This window comes from Lissotriton vulgaris, chromosome 11, assembly GCF_964263255.1.
Source record: "Lissotriton vulgaris chromosome 11, aLisVul1.2, whole genome shotgun sequence".
Taxonomy (NCBI): domain Eukaryota; kingdom Metazoa; phylum Chordata; class Amphibia; order Caudata; family Salamandridae; genus Lissotriton; species Lissotriton vulgaris.
In genome coordinates, this window is record NC_141699.1 from 786,326,381 (window position 1) to 786,351,621 (window position 25,241).

The 25,241-nt window shown below is 46.5% G+C and overlaps 1 protein-coding gene across 4 annotated transcripts in view; it reads left to right on the forward strand.

The window, feature by feature from the left end:
• NCK1 (NCK adaptor protein 1) overlaps nucleotides 1-25,241 on the forward strand; it is a 742,357-nt gene that overhangs the window by 370,515 nt on the left and 346,601 nt on the right. For all 4 annotated transcript variants that reach the window (XM_086943909.1, XM_086943911.1, XM_086943910.1 and 1 more), the window contains one exon: nucleotides 9,450-9,495. The gene's annotated coding sequence lies outside the window, so the exon portion shown is untranslated. The remainder of the gene's footprint in view (nucleotides 1-9,449; nucleotides 9,496-25,241) is intronic.

Sequence of the window (25,241 nt, forward strand, 5' to 3'; positions counted from 1 at the left end):
AATACGTTTTGGTTGTGGTTTGCGCATTCTCCCGATGGATCGAGGCCTATCCCCTCAAAGATAATACTGCTTTGTCTACTGCGAAAATCCTACTGAAGGAATACTTTCCTCGGTATGGAATGCCTAGAGTCGTGTGGTCAGATAACGGAAGTGAGTTTGTTGGAAGTGTGATGAAGAGTGTGTGTAAGGGCCTTGGAATAAATCAGAAATTCCATAGCGCCAATCATCCCCAGTCAGCTGGATTGGTTGAAGGGTACAATGGCACCCTTAAACTAAAATTAGCGAAGATTCAAGCTACGACTGGACTTTCGTGGCCTGATGCTTTGCCTCTAGCATTACTGTCAACTAGGGCGACTGTACACTCCCGAATAGGGCTCAGTCCCTATGAAATAGTGTTCGGCCGTCCTGCGAATGTGTGGGGGGTTCCTAGGCCAGGAATATTCTCTGATCTTGAGTTTCCGATGTTGATTGATTACTTACATGACTTGACTGCTAAACTGAGGTTAATTCATCAACAGGTTTACGACGCCTTGCCGACGCAGACGGAGGGTCCAGGCCACCAGCTCCAGCCCGGAGATTGGGTGGTTACCCGAAATTTTTCACGAAAAAACAATCTGGACCCTCGCTTCACCGGACCTTACCAGGTGCTCCTGGCCACGAGGACTGCCGTTCGTCTTGAGGGGCGGAAAAATTGGGTACATGCTACCCATTGTAAGCGAGTCCCTATTCCTTTGTCGGCAGACCCGTGGGTAAGGAAAGGCATTGCGTCAACAGAAACAGAAACATTGCCGGCGTTTGTACCTTTTAGCGACGCACAGCTTGTTGGAGAACCCTCAGCGCAGCAGAAAGCCACTGTTGAACATTTGTCAGCAAGAGACTCAAGACCAGACCAACGAACTGATCAGCAGGACGCTGTCTCTTCGACAGATCCTTTGTTTGACGAGCAGACACGTCCCGGGAAACATCGATATTCTTTGCGATCTCACACTAAGGACAAATAAAAATTTGCTTGCTTTGCTGAAATTGATAACTGCAATATCCTCGTTTCCCCTGATCAACTTTGAACATTTCGTATCGTTGAAACTTGTTTGTACACATATTGAGATTTTTGCATCTTTTTCCTTCCACAGCTGATTTTTTGTGCTAAATAAAATACATATTGTGTATTGAGGGCCGTAGGGCCGCGCGCGTACTTCCTTCTGGACAGTAGGTCTTGACGCTAGGTTAAAGACCGTCGGTTCCTAGGAACTCCTGGGAATTGACCATTGCTGCACAGAACGAAGTGCGTCAAGAAACGTTGCGGACGGTCGTAGGGAAATGGCATTTTCGAAGCTGAACGATTTGGAAGGAGCTCAGGCGTATAGAGTCAAACTGCAGAAACTTAGTCGTACTAAATGTTTTGTATCCCAGTTGTTTGTACTGTTTTTAACTGCTTCTGCATTCTTGGCGGGTGGGGTGTATTATGCTATGTCTTACTTTTTACTTCCTACCCCTACTCCTACTTCTTACCCTAATCTTACTCTTACTGCTACTACTGTTTCTCCCCATTCCTTTCACATTTTACCGGAACACGAACAGGCTAGACGTGTAGAATTCCGCAACAATTCCTTTATCCAGCTCCTCCATCAGCATCAATTAGTGGTTAACACTACTAATTGTTGGGTGTGTGGGTTGATGCCACATACTACGGGTAAGGGAATTCCATATCTGGTGTTACCGTATAGTTCCCAAGGGTCAGCTCGAGCATACCAAACAATGCTTCGAAGCGCACTAGGTTTCCAACCCTCTCCAGAACGTTCCCCCAAACCTGGTCCTACCTCGTACCAGTGGGTGCTATCGATGGCAATAGAGGATATGGAAGATGAGATCCATGATGCTTTTCTCATCCCTAAGGCAGAGGTACAAGCCTATAGGGCACCGGATAGAGGGGAATATAGTACGTTCACTAATGAAAAGCAGCTTAAAAGCTCGCCTCCAATATGGGTCGTACCCCACACTGGTAATCTTTGTCTTGTGGGTCGTGGCTCGCAAGCCTCACTTGGAGTAAGTGCTTGCATTGAAAGTTACGTTCTGTCAATGTCCCCGTCCCCTGTGTTTCTGGCTGCCAAGGGTACATACTTTATCTGTCATGATCGTGCATACACATGGTTGCCCGCAGACTTCATGGGCTCATGTTTTGTTGCAAATCTGTTGCCTCCGACGTTTACTGTAGATGCCGATTATCATAAGACTAGAGTTGTACGAGGCGTAATTAGCGAAGAGGATACTGCCGGTCAAGAGGCAGGAGACTTTTTCAAGGGTTTCCTCCCGTTTTGGGGACCTATGGTTAATAGTAGGAACCTGAGACATTTGACTCGAGTGGTAGAATCGACAGCTAATGTTACTGCCAGTGCCCTTGGTAATATCACCACAGAACTTCAGGCGGAGAGACTTATGACGTTACAAAACCGTATGGTTTTAGATGTTGTCTTAGCAGATCGCGGTGGGGTATGTAAAGTGATCCATTCGAGCTGTTGCATTTTCATTCCAGATAATGCTCCTACTGTCTATCAAGCCATCTCGAAGTTGCACAAGATCTCCGAATCCATACACGTGGATGTAGGGGATTGGACGCTACTTGGTTGGTTTTGGGACCTGATGTCGACTTGGGGTTGGAAGATTCTGACGATCATCGGGGTTGTGGTAGTGTTCCTGTTCACGTGTTGCCTTTGTGTGCAGTGTGGTCCTGCCTTATGTGGCCTCTGTGCTACAACGTGTATGAGACAACCATCTGTTACCAAGGGGACTCGGTTGGACAGAGCTATGCTACAACGACATCTTGATGGTCTGATGAATATCGAATATGATTCCGACTAGTGCTTGCCTACATGAGGGCAAAAGGAGCGTCTGAGGTTCCGTGACAATTGTAAGTGGTGTTTCCGACTCGCACGAATATGGTCGAGTCTAGTATCTATGAACCGCAAATGACGAGTTTTGTAAGTGTGCGCAGTTTCGCTGTGCTAACTTAAACCGTTCGTTTGTTACGTGGGCTTTTCATCTGTACCCACGGGTTCCATCTTAGATACGGCATCCATTTTGTCTCTTGCCCTCAAGTAGTCAGCGAACGGACGCTGTCCGCTTCGCGACCCTGGGACTCCCAAGATATTTGCGGAAGACACATGTCCTTTGAAAGTGTCTTTATGACGAGGGGGTTGCTACTGTAAGGCAGATGGCGCCGCTCGAGGCTCATCTTGCCACACGGACTTATTGTCTCAGCCGTGCATCTCATTAGGCACGTCCCTTTGATGCCTGTATCTCGTGCTCCCGACACCTCCCCTTTTACACCCTTTCCGATCTCCCTACTGTCTCCGTCTTCCTCTGCACCTGTCTTCGTTCCTATTTCGATCTACTTTACTGCTGATTGGAATTTGCTAATGGTGGGAAGATGGGTTTTTACAGTTGGGAACCGCCAAATGTTTCCGCACTTATGTTCCGGATCTTGTGTGTTTCAAAGTGATCTAAGCGACCCCTCTGAGAGCGACTTGTGGGAACCAGGTTGTAAACTATTGTGTATCATGTTATCCTATGGGTAAAAACTGTATAAAAGGAGCGATCCACAAATACAATTTGAAGCAGTCTCCCCGAACTACACTCGATGTACTTCCTGTGACTTCTGTGTTCCCTGCAGTAAATAAACCTTGACTCTTTGACGCCGAAGGAAGTGTCCCGTGTCTCTGTGACTTGTACGCCGGAGCAGGTTACCCACGAAGGTTTCAGGTGTTGTGCCCTGGCACCGCTGGGTCCAAAGAACCCAGTCCTTCACTATTCCTCCACATGTGCCATCACCACCTTCTCCCCTACCACAGCACTCCCTACATCTTCTGTCATAGCAGATGATGATAACAGGGATGATAGCTCTGATGATATAGGGGGTAGTGCAGATGATCCCTCAATTCCTCCAGGCTCACCTGACCCGTGGGATGATTATAACACCCCAGACGTCCCTAATGTCCCTCAAGACGACATATATCCCTCTAGGCCTTCCCCACCAGAAGACACTATTGGATTTAATCAGCTAGTACACAGGGCTGCACAATACCATGGGGTAGACATACATACTGACCCTGTAGATGAAGACTAAGAATGCACAAAGGTCTCCTCAATTTTACCCATGCTTAAGGGAGTTATTAAGCATGCTCCAGAAGTCTTCAAGGACCCAGTTAGAACTCGGGTCATCAACCCACAAATAGAGAAAAAATATAAAGCTGCCCCTTCAGATCCAGCATATATTAAAGGGCCAGTACCATTAGACTCTCTTGTGGTCTCTAATGCACGCAAAAGAGCAAATTCACAAACATCAGGTGAAGCTCCCACACCAGATAAAGAGTCTAAGCTCCTTGACGCATCAGGTAAAAGAACTGCATCTCAGGCAGCAAACATGTGGCGTATTGCCAATACACAAGCATTATTGACAAGATATGACAGGGCACATTACGATGAATTAGAATCATTAATGCAACACCTCCCTGGTAGATGTAAAGGCAGAGACAAATGAGCTTATCCAAGAAGGGAAAAATATTACAAACACCTCTATTCGTTGTGCACTAGATGCCGCAGACTGCCTCTAGAGCAGTTGATACCAGTGTTTGTTATGTAGACACGCATGGCTACGCATTTCAGGATTCAAACCTGAAGTCCAAAGTGCTATACTTAACCAGCCCTTTGATGAGCAACACTTATTCGGACCTAAAGTAGATGTGTCCCTTGAAAAGATGAAAAAGGATACAGATACAGCCAAATCTATGGGAGCCATGCAGTCGTAGGCTCCCAAACGGTCATTTTGCGGCTCATCTTACAAAGGCACCACCAGGGGATACTCTTAAGACTCAACCTCAACCTCTTATAAAGCCCCTACACAATCCACCTACAGTAGGGGCTACCAAAGGGGTGGTTACAGAGGTAACAACAATAAGGGCAGAGGTAAGAACAACAACTCCCACTCTGCCTCCACCCCTGCCCAATGACTCCCCCCCGCCCCATTCCACTCCTGTCGGGCTAAGACTACAACAATACCTACCAGCCTGGGAAAACATCACATCAGACAGTTGGGTGCTACAAATAATTCAGTCAGGTTACTGTCTCGAACTAACATGTACCCCCCAAACATACCACCCAGACAGCGTACAATGTCACAAGAACATCTGATACTACTCAGACAGGAGGTTCTATCCCTCCTGCCGTAAAATGCAATAGAAATAGTTCCAATGCATCAGCAAAACAAAGGAGTATACTCCCTGTATTTCTTAATCCCAAAGGACGGATCTCTAAGGCCTATCCTAGACCTCAGACCCCTAAATCGGTACATACAGTCATACCACTTTCATATGGTCACACACCAACAGGTCCTTCCGCTCCTTTTACAAGACTACTTCCTTGTCACTCTGGATCTCAAGGACGCCTACTTCCACATTCCTATCCACACAGCGCACAGAAAATATCTGATTTATACTAGACGGTCAGCACTACCAATTCAAAGTACTCCCATTCGGAGTCACAACAGCACCAAGGGTGTTTAACAAATGCTTAGCAGTAGTTGCAGCACACTTAAGAAGACAGCATATTCACGTCTTCCCATATCTAGACAACTGGCTCATAAAAGCCAGCTCATACAGCCAGTGTGTACAACACACTCACGCCACAATTCAACTGCTCCACGACTTGGGATTCACAGTAAATCACACAGTCACATCTGCAACCGTCACATGTACAACAATATCTGGGCGCTACAATAAACACCTAATTAACACTAGCGTATCCCTCTCCAGCCAGGATAACAAGTGTACAAACTCTCCTAACAAAATTCAAACTGCAACATTCACTTCCAGCTCGAGTGTTCATGCAGCTCATAGGAATGAGGGCATCTTGCATATTCATAGTACCTCACGCAAGACTACAAATGCGTCCACTTCAAGAGTGCTTAGCACGACAATAGAACCAGGCTCATGGTCAATTAGCAGACTTAATGTTGGTAGACAGTCGGACACATCGTTCTTTGCAATGGTGGAACACCAAAAGCCTTTCAAAACGCCGACCGTTTCTAGAGTCAGTTCCTCAAATAGTCATAACAGCGGACGCATCGCTCTCCGGCTGGGGAACTCCCCTACTGCATCACACCATGCAAGGCAGGTGGACACTGCAACAAAGGTTACTCCACATCAACCATTTGGAGTTACTAGCTGTATTTCTAGCCCTGAAAGCATTCCAAAAGCAAGTGTCAGGCAAAGCTGTCTTAGTCCGCACTGACAATATGACAGCAATGTATTACATAAACAAACAAGGGGGGACACACTTGCTGCAGCTCTCTCAGTTAGCGCAGCAGATATGGAGATGGGCTATACCACTAAAGATCTTCCTCTTAGCCCAACATGTTCCAGGAGCACAAAACACGATGGCAGATCTGCTAAGTCGGCAGACACAGCAGATCCACGAGTGGGAACTTCATCCGCAAGTTCTTAAACCGTTCTTTCAACTCTGGGGACAACCTCAGATAGACCCACGAAAACGCAAAATGCCCCAAACTTCGCCGCCAGATATCCACAGACACTGTCCAAAGGCAGTGAGATATGGATGAACTGGTCCGGAAAATTTGCGTACGCTTTTCCTCCTCTCCCACTACTTCCGTCCGCGGTACGCAAACTACAGCAACATTCCCTAACACTTATTTTAGTTGCTCCGACTTGGGCCAGACAACCGTGGTACACCACGCTGCTGCAACTTTCTGTAGTACCATACCAGAAACTAAGCCTATCTCCACGCCTATTAACGCAGAACCATGGAGAGATCAGACACCCGGACCCAGTGCAGCAACCTTGCGATCTGGCTCCTGAAGTCAGAGTTTGGTTACCTTAACCTCCCTCCAGACTGTATAAACGTTATTAAAGAAGCTAGACATCCCACCACTAGAGCATGTTATGCAGCTAAGTGGAAACGGTTCATAATATACTGTCAAAAGAACCACATCAATCCTTTAGATGTGTCTATTCAACACATCGTAGGATACCTATTACACCTTCAAAAGTGTGATTTAGCGTACACGTCCATCAGACTGCACCTTGCGGCCATTGCAGCATACTTACAAAATAGACCACATCTATCTCTTTTCAGAGTACCTGCCATAAAGGCTTTTATGGAAGGACTCAAAATAATAATCCCTCCCAGAACACCACCTTCACCAGTGTGGAACTTAAACATTGTTCTGACATGGTTAATGGGACCCCTCTTTGAACCGTTACATGAATGTGAATTGCAATTCCTAACTTGGAAAGTAGCTTTCCTAGTAGCTATTACTTCTCTCAGAAGAGTTGGTGAACTACAAGCATTTACCATTCAAGAACCCTTTCTGCAAATGCATCATAAAAAAGTGGTTCTACGTACTAATCCTAAATTCCTTCTAAAAGTAATTTCACCCTTCCATCTGAATCAGTCTGTTGAGCTGCCCGTCGTTTTCTCGCAGCTACAAACATTCGCAGAAAGAGCTCTTCACACCTTGGATGTCAAAAGAGCATTGCTTTACTACATTGAAAGGACACAAACTTTTTGTAAAACTAAACAGCTTTTTGTGTCTTTTTCACCACCACATAAAGGTAACCCAATATCAAAATCTGGGATAGCTAGGTGGATTGTTAAATGCATACAAATCTGTTACCACAAAGCTAAACGTACGTTAACTATTCCTGCCAAAGCCTATTCTACAAGGAAAATAGGGGCTTCAATTGCATTTTTGGGGAACATTCCCCTAGATGATGTATGCAAAGCAGCTACATGGTCTACACCGCACACATTCACAAAACACTATTGTGTAGATGTGCAAACTAAACAATAAGCCACTGTGGGCCAGGCTGTGCTAAAAACTCTGTTTCAAACAATTGCAACAGATACGGGTGGTCGCCGCTAAAGGTGGGTACTGATATACAATCTATGCACAGTGTGTAATCTGTAGCTCATATGCCTCGAACAGAAAATGCTACTTAACCAGTATGCATCTGTTCTTGGCATGTAGAGCTGCAGAGTTACACACGCACACCCGCCCACCTTCATCTGTTCCAGTATTATCCTAATTAGATACAAGAAAGTAGTGATGTCCATGTAATTTGTAAGACTCCATCACTTCCCTAATGGCGAAAAACATTCTGGGGATTGAACCGATGCCCATGCGCAGTATGATCCAAAGGAGGAGTCACCTATCCTCTGACTTCCAAAGACTTTTCTATAACAAAAACAAACTGAAAACATTTGGGCCCAACACTAGGTGGCCATCTATGCACAGTGTGTAACTCTGCAGCTCTTCATGCCAAGAACAGATGCATATTGGTAAGTAGCATTTTCCTTGTTGAATGTGAAGCATGAATTTTCAAAAATCTGCCAGCGGCTTGGGAGGATTAGGTCTCTATTGGTATGTCAGGTTTTGTGCAAATCCATCAAAGAGAAAAGCTATGTTAAATGGAGAGGGGGGGGTCAATTGCTTTTAACTTAAGCGCTGTTTGATGAATTTGCATGAAATGTGGAAGACAGAAAGTTGCATCCAGTGTTGGGATTTCAGTTTTTGAGCATATCGGTGAGGATTCAGAGAGGAGTCAAATCTTTTCAATTACTTTGACACCTTTTATGGATCTGCACAAAATTTGGCAGACATTTAAAATGTTTAGCCTACTCTTGAGTTTCTCAGTATCATACAGGTCCATCAAAGTTGTGGGACAGATTTCAAGGAAGCCGGGTGTCAGAGGAACGTTAATCTGCTAAGTCGTTTGGCACAGTTTGAAGACTTAGAAATCTGACAGAATTTGAGCCTATTTAGCTTTCTGTGGGATATGCCAGGTTTAAGCAGATCAGTCATGGTGGTAGGCAGGCAAAAATAAATGGGGGCATAAATACTTACACTAATAACCTTAGTGCTATTCGGTAAATCTGCATGCAGTTTGGCAGCAAGAAATTCTCAGTGCAGGCTAGGCAAGCACTGCAAACAGACCTCGCTGTGAACTGCTGAAGGACGCAGGGCTTCTTAGTTAAATCCTTTACATAGCTGGTGAATTAAGGATGTCTTGAAGGGAAAAAAACTAATTTTGTTTAAAAAAATGTAGTTGGAGGCCAAATAGAACTCGGCGAACACAGACCAGAAAAAGTCCTGATATTCGCCGTTATCCATGCCATAAGTCACACCCTGCCATGCACAATGTACCTTTTACTGATGGCATGTAAACCAAATAAACATAAGGCTTCTACCTACAAAGAACAAAATATGGGATGGACATGAGTTATGGTGTGGATTGTATTGCACACTAGAACTGGTGAATTTCCACGTTTTTCCGGCCGCCCTACTGACCTTGAACTGTGTTTTTTCAATGAAAATGTATAAATATACATCTTTTACCTCTATTCATTAAAAGGCTTATTGCTGTTGTTTTTACTTTCAGATAAAGTTTGGACATCTTTCAAACTGACAGATTTGATGTGGCGGAGGTATGTGTAAATCTGGCAACACTTATTCATTGTTTGTGCCAGGAATGATCTAAACCTTGTTGCTCTGTTCTCTTAAGGCTTTTACTAACGTGCATTGGCAAAGGCAATCAAACGCGCCTTTGGGATCTATTGGCTTTACCAATGGGTTTTAATATTGCTGTGCACCATGGCTAAAAATCAAACAGATGGTCAAGATGGTGGGTAAGCAACACTGAGAGCGCAGCTTGGAGGAGAACTAACGGACGGGAGAGGGTCACATGGGTGGGGTTAACCATTGGAGGTGGGAGGGAGGAGAAGAAATGTTATCTTTTTATTCCTGATATTAAAGTACAAATACTTACTTACATTTTTACGTCATTTCCCAAAAATATGTCTCCTTGTTCCCACAGCTTCTCCACCTTCTGTAGTTTGTCATTCCATTTTAATTGCGTAATAGGAGTGTGAAATCAGCTGGGAAACAATGTGTGTCATCTCTTTCCAAGCAGCATAACTGATTGATATTTGCTTTTGCGAAGATGCCAGTCCATTCCGCTCACAAACACATGTTCCTTGTTTGTTTTTTAATGTTCTATCTTGTATTTATTTTTGTAGACCCAATGTCTTGGATGAGGAACTTATAAATAGCTGAAGCTAGCTGGTTGCTTAGATCCCTCTTATCCATCCGATGCTCAAAGAGGGTTAATACCCCATTCTTGCAGGGATGTGTGGACTCCCAGTATTATCAGGTTGTAACTGAACCTTGTGTTGTCTTACAATTCCTAGTTGTTCTTGATTAGTCAAAGGGCTTTGTGCCTCCAATAGTTAGCTCTGATATTTGCCCTGTCTTTCGATACCACAAATCCTGTGTTCTTTAAACCTGGAATGAATTTATGGGTTTGCTTTAATAGTCGTAACAGTTTGCTGAAAGTATTAACCTCCCACTCACCTATGCCCATCTTGTCCCTATATATATATATATCCCCAGGTCTTTTTCCTCATGATACTGCCTGTTCCATCAGGCTGCACGTTTGCATTTTCATAGTAGTTTCCTTTTATAACTTTTACTTGACTGTACTTTTCTCAATTGGTTTCCAGGGTCACAACGCCGTCCCAGGCTTGATGAGATCTCATTTGTCTGCCTTATATTACTGTAATGTGCTGAGGTATGAATTAGTGCTGGGTTGTAGTAGAACTCCTAGATTCTGTTCTGCAATGCCCTAGATTTAGAATTGACATTTTAATTGTTATTTTAAGTTTTTTGCCCACTTAAAACGGTTCCTACCAGGAAGAAGCACTACCCTTTTTACCCAATGAGAAGACATTTCACTGTCACTCTCTAAAAGTAGAAAGTTGTAGTCTCCCAAAAGCCTTTCCCAGAGCCTTGGATTTACCAGCCCGTTTGCAGGGCATAAGAATGGAAAAGAAACTGCAACTGCCAACTGGGAACCTTCAGCTCTATTATTATAGCGTTTCTCCTAATGGAGTAAAAGACTTTGATTTATATCAGTCATAATTATGTCAGGAGCATGTCTTCTCTCTGTAGTCTGTTATTCCGGAGGTTTGCCTGTCTTTTTGTGTGTAGCTAGCTCTCTTTTCTGAAGATAGAATTTTCAGTAGGTTTTTGGAGGTAGATGATTTTGAGGTCTTAAATTAGGTGTAGTTCTACCGTTCACGCCTACAGACCCGATTCAGATGGGAGATGCCAATTTTTAAAGCCAAAAATGGCATTAGTTTAGTTGTCTCCAGACTAAAATGGCTTCTGATTCAAGAGAAGTCAATGAGGAATATACATTTGTGTGTTGTTGGTTTTTTTTTTTTTTTACAACTCCCACTTTACAGGTTTAAAATGTTGGCACGTATGGTTCTACAGATGTCTGACGTAGACCTTCATAGGGGAGAAAACGTCTGTATCAGATGATGTGCTCGTTTTTAGGATGAATTTCTACAAGATGGCCGATGTACAGTTGATGCCTTGCTAGATGGCATCACAGTGACTAAAAGCACCTTACACAGAAGAGACTAGTATCCTTAAATGATTAGTGTTTAATTTCATTTTCTTAGAGCTACTGCCTTCCTTGATTAATTTTGCTATTTTTTTTTTGCTTTTTCTTTACATTGTAGCAACTTTTTAAAATGCTCTTTTTTGCTTTAATGTGTTATTAGTTTTTAGCTTACATTGGCTATGTATCAAAATATTTGGCACATTTAGTGTTTTTTATCTATATTTAAAAATATTGTGGTCGTTAAGAATTACATTGGTCCAATCTTTTTTTTTTTTAACACTTCTTTTTATTAAAACAAAGCATCAGTAAAAAAACACAGTACAGAAGAATGCCACATTCAACACATCACCCACGGGGCTACTGGGCACAAGAGTACATAAACGTCAGGAACCTTATGGGATGGGGGTACATCAAATCTGCGTTGGAATGGAATAAGACTTATATTGCGCAAACTTAGCCCGGGGGGCGGTGGCACACAGATCTCTCCTCTATATTTATTCCAGGGTCCCCGTATTGAAGCCCACTTTCGAGGGCGACCTCTTGCCATAAAAACTGTTTTTTCCCAGAACATGCTCCAATCTAAGTTACTCTTCAAGGTCTCAAGGGTGGGAGGCTGTTCTGATCCCCACTGCTGGGCAATGTTCCTTTTCGCTATCATGAAGCTCAATGTGACCCACTGTGTCTGTGCGGAGCGAAGGTCAGTAGGTTCCCTTATGTTAAGGAGGCACCTCCTCGCCTCTGGTAGCAGGGAGACCCCCAAAACTTCATGAATAGTATTGTGATTCTTACGCCAGTACTCAGCAATATATCAACACTCCCAAATAACATGGAGGAACGTCCCCACGAGACCACACAATCCGGTATCAGACAGACCCATCTGTACAAGGCGGGGCCCCGTAACATAGACCCTATGTAATATTTTTAATTGAACGAGCCGCAGCCGTGCAGGAATGGCAACCACTTTAGGAGAAGACACAGCTGATTGCCAGTCCTCGTCATCGAGTTCTATTCCGTCTCACACCCACTTATCCCTCAACTCGCTAAGTAGGTCTCCCTGTGATTAATTAACTTCTTATAGATCAGGGAGATCATTTTTTCGGGGAGGTGACCATCTAAAATTCTATCCTCGAGGGGCAAAGCCTCCGGAAGGTCAGCGTCCACATGCAGGGCCGCCTGTAGTGAATGTCGAATTTGCGCATAGCGAAAGTATTCAGATCTCGTCAGCTCAAATTCATTCTGCATGTCCTCAAATGACTTATTCCTCCCCTTGCTCCAGATGTCTTTAATGGTAGGATTCCTATCGGGTCCCACTTATCAAACCCTCTCGTCTTCCAAAGCTTACCCAGCCGCTCCGAATCAAAAAGTGGGGTAGCTAGTGTCAACTTGTCCCTCCATCCCAAAGAACTCGTGGCATCGTGCCAGATCCGAACCACATGCCTAGTCGGTCCTGTCAAATCTAACTTTGTTGGCTTAGAGTACAATGCCCTATTATATCTGCCTTCAGGGAGAAGCCATCTATCCGTGGTGTAGCCGGGATCGGCAACGGGGCCATATGTCCCATGATTGATCGCGGCCAGCTGGGTAGCCCAATAATACCGTTAAATGTCAGGGAGGGCAATGCCTCCATCATACCAGGAGAGCGTCAATTTTGCTAAAGCGATACGGGGTCTGCCTTCTTATAAGAGGCTACGCTGCAACCCCTCCACCTCACGGAAGTAGCTAGTCGGCACTACAACCAGGGAATTCTGAAGGGCATAAAGGAAACGAGGCAGAGCCATCATTTTGAAAAGAGCTGTCTCGCCCCAACAAGGAGAGTGGAAGTTTCCTCCAGTTAGCGATGTCACTCCTAAGCCTCTGCAAAGGTGTAAGGAGATTTTTGGCGTACCTGAATGCTGGGTCAAGAGAGGTGAAAATCCCCAAACACTTAAACCAGTCCGTACTAATCTGAATGGGACAATTTTGCGGGGGGATCGGGGGCTCTCCTCTGAGGACAAACAGCAGAGATTTCCCCCAATTAATGGAGAGTCCGGAGTTCTTACCAAACGGGGCCAGGACGTCGTTCACAACAATTAGGGACTTATGGGAAGAGGTTAAATAAAGCAGAATATCATCCGTGTACAAGGAAATTCGATCCTCCCAATCAGGGGACCACCAAATGCCCCGGATAGATGGCTCCCAGCGCAGCCAAGCCAAGCTGCCAAGAGTTCCAAGGCCAGCGAGAAAAGAAGGAGAGAGAGAGGGCAGCCCTGCCGAGTGCCGCGACCAAGACGAAAGGACGCGATTATTAACGACTATTTGGGCGAGTGGCTCAGTGTATAACAGGCGCACCCAGCCTATAAATTCAGGGCCACATCCACATTTAGTCAGGACCTCCCACAGATAGGACCATTCTACTGTATCAAAAGCCATGGTTGCATCAAGTGAAGCGATAACGTCCGGTTCCTGCAGGGTGTGGGCCCTGGCTATCACGCCATGCAACCTACGTAAATTCAGAGCCGTGTTTCTATGAGGAATAAAGCCCGATTGGTCTGACCACTTTCACCAGCCTCTTGGAGAGAAGCTTGGTCAGAATTTTGGGCTCAGCATTATATAAAGAATTGGGCCTATAAGAGGCACAAGCCGTTTTGGGCTTATCCACCTTATGGATCACCACCACTGACCCAACTCTCTGATCACTGGGCAAGATCCCATTCTCCCGGGCCTCAACAAACACACCTTTGAGGTAGGGTGCCAGCTTATCGGGTCTGAGCTTATACAGTTCAATTGGGAGCCCATTTGGTCCCAGCGCCTTCCCTGAGTTCAAAGAGCGAATAGCTTGGGCTATTTCATCAGTTGTGAAGGCACTATCAATAAAATTGCGGTCCTCACAGGACAGGCAAGGGAGCCGTATGTCCGAAGAAACAAATGAGTCATCCTCTGGTCGATCTGAGACCGAGGTATAAACAGTTTGAAAGTATACCGCAAAGCTATCAACAATACTCTGGGGATCCGTAAGCGAAGCTCCCTCCTCTGTAACAAGTTCTGGGACGACACTGTCAGCCCAATCCTTTTTGTCCAACCAAGCAATTAGTTTCCCTGCCTTATCCCCGAGGTCATAAAGCTTGCCCTGCTGCTCCCTGCCAAGAGCCCTGGCACTATCAGTGACCAGTGATTTATAATCATATTGTTTAAGGCTCAAAAGGTGCAATTTAGCCTGCATTACCTCCTGTTCCAGTTCCCCCTCCAAACGACCAATCTCAGTCTCTACATCAACAACCTCTCTATTCCATTCCCTTTTTGTTCCAGCTATCAGTGACACAGCCTGGCCCCTAATTACCGTTTTGAAGGCTTCCCGAAGAGGACACCGAACTTTCATTATCCACAAAGTAATCATCTAAAGCTTTGATAAGGTCTTTGCGAAGTTTGGGATTACGAAGATACCAGAGGTTAATGGGGGCCACACTACCTGCCGTTCCCAATGCGATACAAAGCCGGAACCAAAGCGGGGAATGATCAGAAATACCCCTGGCGAGATGAACAGCTTCAGTGAGGTAAGATGCCTGAGCCGCCGGAACCAAACAGTAGTCCAGGCGGGAGAGGCTGCCATGGGCACCGGAGTGAAATGTGTATTGCTTCTGATCAGGATGAAGTAACTCCATCCGTCCACTAAACCCAGTGCATCAATAAAGTCGGGTAGCCATCGCTTGGCCCGATCCATATCATATGGAGGATGTCTATCCATAGCTCCAGACATCAATGCGTTGAAGTCACCCCCCAAGATCAACAGCCCAACCGGCAATTCGAGCAGAAGCTTTCCCAAATCAGCAAATGAAGTGGACTGCATACCCGGTGGACATAGACAGACAAGAGTGTAAGAACCTGCCCTTCCCATCGACCTGTAATGCCAACATATTTCCAACTAACATCTTCCCACGGCGTCAGGATACCCACCCCCCTGGAACCAGACGTGAATCCCGCATGTGCCACCAACCTGTACCCCATTCTGTGCATAGCCTTACATGAATTACCGACTAAATGTGTTTCCTGAAGCAGAACCACATCCGGTGCCTGGTGTTTAAGATACTGAAGAACCACACTACGTTTAATTTTGTCCCCCAACCCATTCACATTCCAACTCAAAACCTTCAGTTTCCTACCCCCCATCATCGTGGATGAAAAGGAAGTGACAATCCTCTGCCTGCTGCATGCTACTCAAGTACAATATGCTGATGCCAACAACAATCCACCCAACTGGTGAAACGAACTTCCCTCTCCAACTCCACCCCCCCACCGCCCTGCCCACTAGGCTTAGAAATGCCCATTAAAAAACGCAGAGTGTCTGTCGCCCATAACATTCAAAAGAAAGAACAGAAAAGTACTTGGGGGGATAGGTCATAAGAGCTCCGGTCAGCACCCATAAAGTCATAATGAAAAGTCTGTTAGAATACAGTTATGCAAAACGTTATACCTCTCGCCCCCCCCCATTGAAATAAAGGATACAGTACGTCCCACCTCTCCCCACACTCCCCCCCCCCCCCCCCACTCCCCCCACACAACTAAGGCACACGGCTGGACGTCCATTTAGGAAGGTTAAACCTCAGAGTCACCATCTCCTCCCTGGTCCGCTCAATCCGGAGGGCCGCGAAACTCAAGCCACTCTGACACGGTCTCCAGCTGATTAAAAAAACATGCCCTGCCATCCGCCTCAACTCTAAGATGGGTCGGGAACAACATAGAGTACTTCATGCCTCTCTCCAGCAGGTCACGCTTCACTGACAAGAAGGATTTTCGTTGCTTCTGCCCTCTTTGTGTGAAGTCGGGAAAGAAGGCAATAGTAGCATTCTCAAATTTAAGGGGAGCACTGGCTCTTGAGCACTGAAGGATAGCATTTCTGTCTCGGTAGTTCAGGACTCGGACCAACATGGGCCACGGGGGAGCGCCCCGGTCTGGGATGGTCGCCCGGGACCCTGTGTGCCCACTCAATAACGAAAAACTTGCTGAGGCCCTTCGGCTGCAGATGCTTGAGTATAAGATCCTCAAGGTCTGGGGCCTGCCCCTCCTACTTTTCAGGTACACCCAGGATGCGAAGATTGTTGCGACGAAGGCGGCCTTCATAGTCATCCAACTTGAGGTCAAAGGCAACACGCGAATCACGCAGCTCTCCGACCTCCTTTTGCAACTAGGAGACGTCTTCCACAAGACTAGAAGGGGTAAGTTCAACCTGCTTTACCTTTTAGTTTAGCTTCCCTATATCTGCACGGATTAGGTTAATATCTGTGGCCATTGAATCCATATTATGTTCCAGCGAGGTTTTAACCCCAGATATCGCGTCCATGACATCCTTAAGAGTGAGCTCAGGTTCATCTCCAGCCAGCGCACCCTTCACCGAGTCCTCCGACAGCCGTCCTTTTGACATGTCTTTAGTGATTGTGTACCTGCGAAGCTTATTTGATTGAACTGGTTTAGACCCTCTGGTGCCAGTGCCCTTCACCCGCTCCATGCCCAGATGAGTAGAGCGCTATCAGGGGTAACCGTAATTCCGAACAAGGGCCCCTCAGAGTCCACGGCAGCACGGACGAACAGCACAGCCCAACAATAATATGAACGCCGAGATGCACCTCCAGAAAATCAAACGGCAGAGGAGGAACGGATAAACAAACGAGGGGCAGGGGGAGAGGAACTTCTCCACGAAGTTGATGAGTGCCCAAGGGAGTAGCGTTCCACAAGTCAATTCCGCCACCACTCCCCCCTCAAGGCTACAACAAATCCCCAACGATGAAAGCCCCAACCTCTAATAACCGGGCCGCCACACATCTGTAACCTCCACCTGCGACAATATCCACAAAACACCAGTGGGGCCCCTCACAGCAGCGCAGCGTTCAGTAGGCCCAGCACAGAAGGGGCGGGGACATCCAGTAACACAGCCGCAGTTTACTAATAGCGATTCCGGGGCCAGCCGTATGCTCCTCACCTCACAGCGACGAATTCCGCCATGCAGTGCAGCCTGCGCTGTCAATTCAGCAGGCATGGCTAGTTATCCACCGGGGGGTGGGGGAATTACTAGTAGCTGGGTCGGAGCCACCACTACAGGTCCCGGCTTGCGGGCCCACACCTGGCAGAACGAGGTCGGCCGTCACAATGCCTCTACAGGGGCTGCTGACCACTACGGATCGGTGGCCAAGATCTCGCAACACCTCCGGGCCCGGGGGATGCACTCCGGACAACAGGATGGAGGAGCGGGATTGACTAAGGGCTCACCGAACACAGAGCTCCGAGACTACACGGCCATCTCGGATCCCGCTTGGCATTGGTCCAATCTTAAAGTAGTGTTGGATCCCACACTCAGCTGGAACTATTTAGGTGTGTGACTATCATTGACTACCCTATTATGAAAAGGTTCTAGTTTGCCTCTCTGATAACAAGTAGCATAGAGATCAACCAATGGAAATTAATAATGACGGAGCATTAGGGTAATAAATGAAAACCTAAAACTCTAAAATTTCACTGGTTCCAGAAACACACCTTCCCTACCTCCCCTCCCCAAATGCATTGCTCATGACTCTACAGAAGTTTACAGATGACTTGTCAAATAACATTATAAACGTCGATATTGAAGGCACAATTAATTGCACTTTTCCCCATCTGTTTGCAGACAGTGGAAATGCATTCTTGTTCCTGTAAGTATCCCTAGTGTAAACAACTACACGTTGTAGAGCTCTAGTAGCCTTCAAATTACAGACCATGTAATCGAGGCTTATTGAGTGTAATTCCAACAGTTATTTGCTCCAAGTACAGGAATGTCCTCAGAAGGGACCTCATCGGTGATTTCACTGCTGACATGACATAACACAGGACCAATTCTTCAGTAGGAAACTTAGGTGTTTTTAGGTTTTACCTCCACAGTACTTGTAAAATCTCTTATAAACAAAAAAAAATCTTAAAATGGGTTTAGAACCCACCTGTTACTTACCATTGGTTGCCTCCATGTCACTCTTGTTGCCTTTGTTCTAATTGATCAGCGGCTCCTGCTCCTTCCTCCCTCCTGGGGCTTCGTCATGCCTACCATAGGGCATGGACCAAGTACTGCTTCCTGTCTGCGGCCAGTGCCCTTTCACTTACCGCTGGCTAAGGGAATTTTTTTTAGTTCTTGCCTAGGCAGCGCTTGCGCTGTCAGTTCAAGATATACTGTATTCAGGATATGTAAGCAATAACAAACATGCCAATACTGCTATTCCTTTAGTCAATTTTTCCTTAGGGCTCACGTAAAAAACTCAACGTGACCCAGAAACGTCCGTTTACATTTTCTTTGTTTTATTTTTGAAAAAATTAACTTCTTTATCAAAAAAATCATCAATTTATCCAAGCATCACAGTTAAACTATTACAAAACCACAACCACAATTTTCAAAGAAACATTGTCAAACATAAATTTAGACTAGAACACAAAATGACCTAAACACCTATAACATACAACAGTTTATTCAGGATCGGGACATTAAGCTCCGCCCATGTTCTGACCATGCATTTCATTTGCTCCTTGTTGTGTCTTTCAGAATTCTTTTTTTAATTTCATTGGTTTCTTTTGTTAGTTCCTCCTTCCTGTTTAATACTTCCCTCTCTTCTGTTACCTTCCATGAGGACAGCCCCTTTTACATGTAACATTACTCTGTACGTTTTGTTTACAGTTTCAAAGCACTCTTTTGTTAATCACTTTTTCGTTGTAGCTGGCATTGCAGGCACAGCTGCGCTCTCCCCCTCTAACCCCCGCCCCCCAACTCTGATTTACATTAGATGCTTCAGAGGGCTCCTGTTCCTGCAATTTTGCGTTGTAACAGCAATGAATTGCTGTTTCGCTTTTCAAGCACAAATGAAAAGGCTTTGGAAAAACGCATTCCCAATACCAACATGAAATGCATTTCCACAAAGCACCTGCTCTTCAAAAGCCATATAGTAATATGTAAATGTATGTAAATGTATAGGCATTTATATAGCACACTACTTACCCGTAGGGTCCCAAGGCGCTTCGACCGCTGCGAAACCCTTCCTGGCTTCCCTGAGAGATGGTCCCTTTATGGGTATCTCCAGGGTGAGACCAGGCATCCCCGGCGGTCTGGTGGGGCCGTTAGTGAAGATGAGGCAAGCTAATGCCCAGAGTTGGCGAGTGTGATCGCTGATCAGAGTGGGCACCGAGGCGAGAGAATTATCGAGTCCGCTGACCCTGGTCTAGAAACCTGCCGCGCCGGGAATCGAACCCTGGTCCCGGGCCGTCCTCTGCTCTCGGGTCTGCCGCCTCTAACCGGTGAGCCACACTACTTCACTGTAGTAATCGGGCAGAACGTAATCCGCCACTTGACAGAGGCACAAAATGCTCATAACAAGCGGACCCCGTGCAACCTTTCACTCCTGACCAGCTAAATCCGCACCATCAAACTCGCCGAGTAAACCGCCCTCCCAGACGCTGAAACGGAGCAGGTCTCGAAGCATTGTTCGTTGGTACAAAGGTGCCTAGCCCTCTGCCACTTCATCCCTTCAATTCTTAAAGACTAATAATTATTGTGAGCCGGCTCCAGCTAGCAATTAAAGGACAACAAAAACTTGAATTACACGTTTTTCACAGTAAACAAATTCACATGTAGGCACTCGGAGTGGATATTTTATGTAATAAATGTTCAGACGCTGAAGATGAGTAAATGGTATATCATCAGCGGCCCGTCTCTGCGGATCTGACACTGACAGGTTCACTCTTTCCGTTTTTCTATTGTTTTATGTGCTATGCTTGTTGCCTGCAGCTGCAACAAAACACTGCTTTGTCTAAAGAACACTTATCAGCCTAATAATACTGGTGTCATGTTTAGTGATCTCACAAAACAGCAAGTCAGTGGGTAGGGAAGGAAAGGAGCATTCTATAAACAGAGCTCTTTTCAGTTTAGTGTGAGGGGGAAGTGTAGGATGAGGAAGGTTTCCTTCATAACTTGTTGTTTAGCTCTACATATCTCACATCTCTTGATTCTTAGCACTATTAATTGCATGTGTAACTGCCCTCTTTTTTAATGACAATTCGAAAATTATGAACATGAAAAGCACGAGAGCGGAGTACATAATGCCTGGATTCGACTCTTGTGCGTTAGACTACCCTTGTTGCCAGCAGCTAGCGTTCAACTTCCTAAGCCATGCACGCTTGTCCTTCTGTCTCTCTCGCCCGTCTTCCCTTCGCATTCTGCCTCGAGGCACTTGTTTTTCCTGTGCCCGCATGATTAAACAAATGTGGGCTTTCATTCGTTTGTGTCAAGTGAGGGTTTTACAAACGCAGATGCACAGAGCTGAGCTCTGAAAATGTTTGCCATGCAAATTGTGCATCTGATAGAGACTTCTAGCTGCAGATTCCTTACCTTTGAATATCCCAGGCATCAGGCTGGATCCATAAACATTTGCTCGAGCAATACCACTTGAACACGCTGTCAGGTGGCTCCACGTGACGTCGGCGTCGTTAGCGTCGGTTATGACATCACGGTCACTATATAGGAGACACCCAGGTACGTGGACGTCAGTTCTTTTCTTTCCGTGCCAGTTAAGCACCGTTCCGGGAAGAGCTACCTCTCTGTCTCTTTTCTGTCTCTTTTTGGTGTGCTTTTTTCGACTTTTAGTTGAATTTGGAACTTTTTCAACATTTTGTGCGAGGATGTCTTTGAGGAAGACAGGATTTAAATCGTGTGGTGCCTGTCACTGTATGATGCCAGTTACTGACCCCCCACCTAGTCGGTCTCTGGTGTCTCCAGCGTGACCACAATTCAAAGTTGTGCTCAAACTGTCGGGCTATGGCTTAGAAGGCCTTGTGGGAGCGGACTATGAAGCTCCTTGCTGCCCGGGTGCCATCAAACGGCATGTCCATCAAGTTTGCCTGGGCATTGTTGGAGAAGCCAGTTGTCCAAGGCCAGGCGTGGCGCAGCAAGGCCACTTTCAATGTAATTGCTCTGCCCAGCGAATCAGTAGTGTCAAGGCCACACCTTTTGGCAAATTTTGCTGCATCTCTCTCGTCCTTAACCACCTGAGAGCGCACAGTCCTGGCCTTCTCCGGGACTTGTAGCGACACTTGTGCAACCGTCTCCCAAAGGGAGTGGGAGAATTGGCCCAAACAGCATGAGGTATTCACCGACCGCAATGCCAGGCTGGAGGAAGAAAACATCTTCTTTCCAAGTGATTCCAGCCTCTGATTCCCTACCCGGAGGGGCGGAAGGGAACTCGCCATGGGAGGTAGAAGTCTGCACCACCAAGCTTTCAGGAGTGGGGTGTTGGCTGAGGAACTTTGGGTCACCCTGAGCCGGGCGATGGCGGCGTGCAATTGTCCTATTCACAGGAGCCCCTGTGCTAGGCGTGAACCACGTGCCTAGAAGGACATCAGTAAGTGCCTCATTGAAGAGCAAAAGGGGTTCAGAGGTGGAAGCCCCAGGTTGAAGCCCTTTGGTCTGATTAGTCCTGACCTGCACAGAGGGCTACTCCAGTCAGAGGATCTTGGCTGCCTTCTTAACCACCATGGCATATTATGCCACCTCCTCCATAGCCACTAAGCGGAGAGAGCATGCCAGTATCTGGTGAAGTGTCCAGTCCCTTGGCCCCCCTAAGTTCCTGATACCAGTCAATCTGCTCTGCTGAAACATACTGGTGTTCTAAAGGTTCCATAGACCCCTTCCATTCCTCTCTTGAGTCTAAAAAATCCTCAAAATGTTCAGGGGACAACATGGAACTCCTGGGTTCTTTCGGAATCTGCGTCAATTGATGTCCGTGTCGTCGGGGATAAGGATGGCACTGGCACCGCTGGTGGGCACATGTGGCAACGCCGGTGGGCACAGGTGGCACAGACTTCAGGTCCGAAGCTGAGGAAGGTCGCATTGGCATGACTAGCAGTGTCCCGGATCCGGGATTGGATTACTGAGGCCTCACTGGCGCCGTGGACGGAGCCGTGGGATCAAATTCGATGGGGCGCCTTGCGACCCCGGGGGACAGAGGGCTTACCAGAGGGGTCGGCTTGCTCAAATACGCAGCGCATTGCATCATAAAAATCTTTAATTTGAGCACGAGTCGCTCCGGCGCCCGAAAAGAGAGAGAGGCACAAAGTCAACCTTGGCTCCAGCTCTTCGCAGTTCAGTCTGAACTGGGCCCATGAGGCACAGAGTCAAGACGGATTTGCATATGGCCATGTCTGAACTGGGGTGGCATGGTGAGCAAAATAACGATGGATTAAACCCAGATCTGTGACTGGGGGCGAATGTTGCCATTGTGCAACATTCCGTCCATCATCTTGTGTTTTGCTGTTCGCCCTATGTGGGAAGGGTATGCCCAGACGTGGGTACCGTGCTCACTACGCCACTGGAGTCAAGCTATCCTGGCTGAAGACGGCTGATAGCCAGAAACTGGTCCTAGGATGCTTGATTCCGGTCCAGGGAAGACATGGCTTGGCAGTTCGGTCTGGACTGTTCCCATGAGGCACAGGGTCAAGACTGATTTGCATATTGCCATGTCTGAACTGGGGTCGCTTGGTGAGCAAAATAACGATGGATTAAACTCAGATCTGTGACTGGGGTGAATGTTTTGCCATTGTGCAATATTCCGTCCATCATCTTGTGTGTTTTCCAGCTCTGCAGAATCATGCCTAGTGCTTCGGTACTCCTTACCTCTTTTGTCGGCGGATGACAGTGGAGGTGAAGATGAAGTTCGCTTGGACTTCATGTTCCACTTCCCCAAGTGTCCTGATGAACTTGAGTGGGACGAAGAGCATTTAGGGCTCCGGGAGAGGTCCCGTGACCTCCTCCTCTTCGATCAGGACCTGGACCTCCTTCTCAGACACTCCCTTTTATCAGGGCTGTTCTGTATACAGTGCAGTTTCGGGCCTATCATGTCGAGCAGCAAGTCCAGGATATTCAGGTTATGATCCCTATGTTCTTCTATCCTGGATTTCGGTTAGACTGACTCTGAGGCTTTTGGGCCTCATGGCTTCCTGTATCCTATTGGTAAAGCATGCCAGGTGGCTTTTGCGGGCTCTACAGTGGGAACTGAAGTTGCAGTGGGCACAGCATCAGAGGAATCTCACCAACGTGGTCAAGATCTCGGAAGGAACCATGGTGGATGACGAATCAAGATTGGATCAACAGCAGGCCCTTCTCCCTTCCACAACTCGATTTGACAGTTGTGACAGATGCATCACTTCTGGGATGGGGCGGCTATCTGGGAGAGGTGGAGATCAGGGGACACTGGTCTCCGGCAGAGTCGTGCTCCACATCAATTTGTTGGAGTTTCGAACAATTCGATTGGTATTGAAGGCATTTCTTCCCTCAGTCATGGGCAAGTTATTGCGGGTGTTCACGAACAACACCACCGCCATGTGGTACTGCAACAAGCAGGGCGGGTGGGGTCGTGGACCCTTTGTTGAGAGGCCCTGCATCTCTGAACATGACTGTAACAGCAGGAAATAACCGTTGTGGTTTAACACCTGGCAGGTTCTTTGTACGTGAGGACAGATAAATTCAGCCATTAGTCGGAGGTTGCACAGGGTCTCTTTCAGCACTGGGGAGATCCTTGGTTAGATCTTTTTGCCTCCGAAGAGAAAGCGCAGTGTCAGCATTACTGCGCACTAGTTTCCAAGGCAGCTATCGCTCGGCAACTCCTTTCGTCGTGAGTGGAGCTCAGGACTGCTGTATGCTTTACACCCATACTACTCCTGCCCAGGGTTCCGAAGAAGATCAGGAGCTACCAGTCCCAAGTAATTCTTATTGCCCTGGACTTGGCAAGGAGAGTCTGGTAGCCAGAGATTCTGAAAATGAGCATCGATCCTCCAATCAGGCTGCCCCTTTGAGAGGATCTTCTGTTGCATTAGCTGTAGCGGGTCCTCCACCCGAACCGGTCAACTCTGCCCCTCCATGCGTGGGGATTAAGCTGCGGTAGTTGATGGCTTTTAACCTTCCAACTGAAGTATGCAGTGTTATTTTGGTGGCCAGGTGTTCCTCCACTAAGACAGTATACTCCTTCTGTTGGCAGAGTTTGTATTATACTGTGCAGAAAGGTCTATTTACCCTCTTTCTGCTTCTCTTTCCACTGTTCTTCTATTAGTTCTAACTGTTGCTCAGCAGGGCTCTGCTTTGGGTACTCTTGAGGGTTATCTTTCTGCTCGATCTGCCTTTTTGTAGCTGCCAGACCAACCCTCTGTCTTCAGGTTTCCAATTGTAAATCGTTTTTTGAAAGGTGTGTCTCACTTGTTTCCGTCCACTCCCTTTGTTATGCCGCAGTGGGACCTTAATTTGGTCCCCACTTTTCTTATGTGTGCTCCCTCTGAGCCTTTTGTCAACTGTCCCGTCCGGCTGCTTAAAAAGTCAAAGAAGAGTATTTCTTTAACATGCAGAAACATTTTTCTTAAATCACATCTACTTTCCACTGTGTCCCTGATATGTACCACGGCCATGTGATCCCTCCCTCTCATCTCCACCCACCACATAGTTTGACACCAAACCACATATTTCATCTCTACAACATAATTACACAACACACGACGTACATACAGTCCACACCCCACAATTCCACATCATGCCACAAATGTCAACAGCACAACACACAAACTCCACTACATTCCACACCTCAACACAAAATACCATTCCACATAATTACAATCCATAACACCCAATCCCACTCCATATAATTCCAATACACTCAATAACATATTTGCTATCCACATAATTCCACTGCACACCATGCCACATAATTCCACTACACAGATCCATTCCACGCCTCAATTCCACAA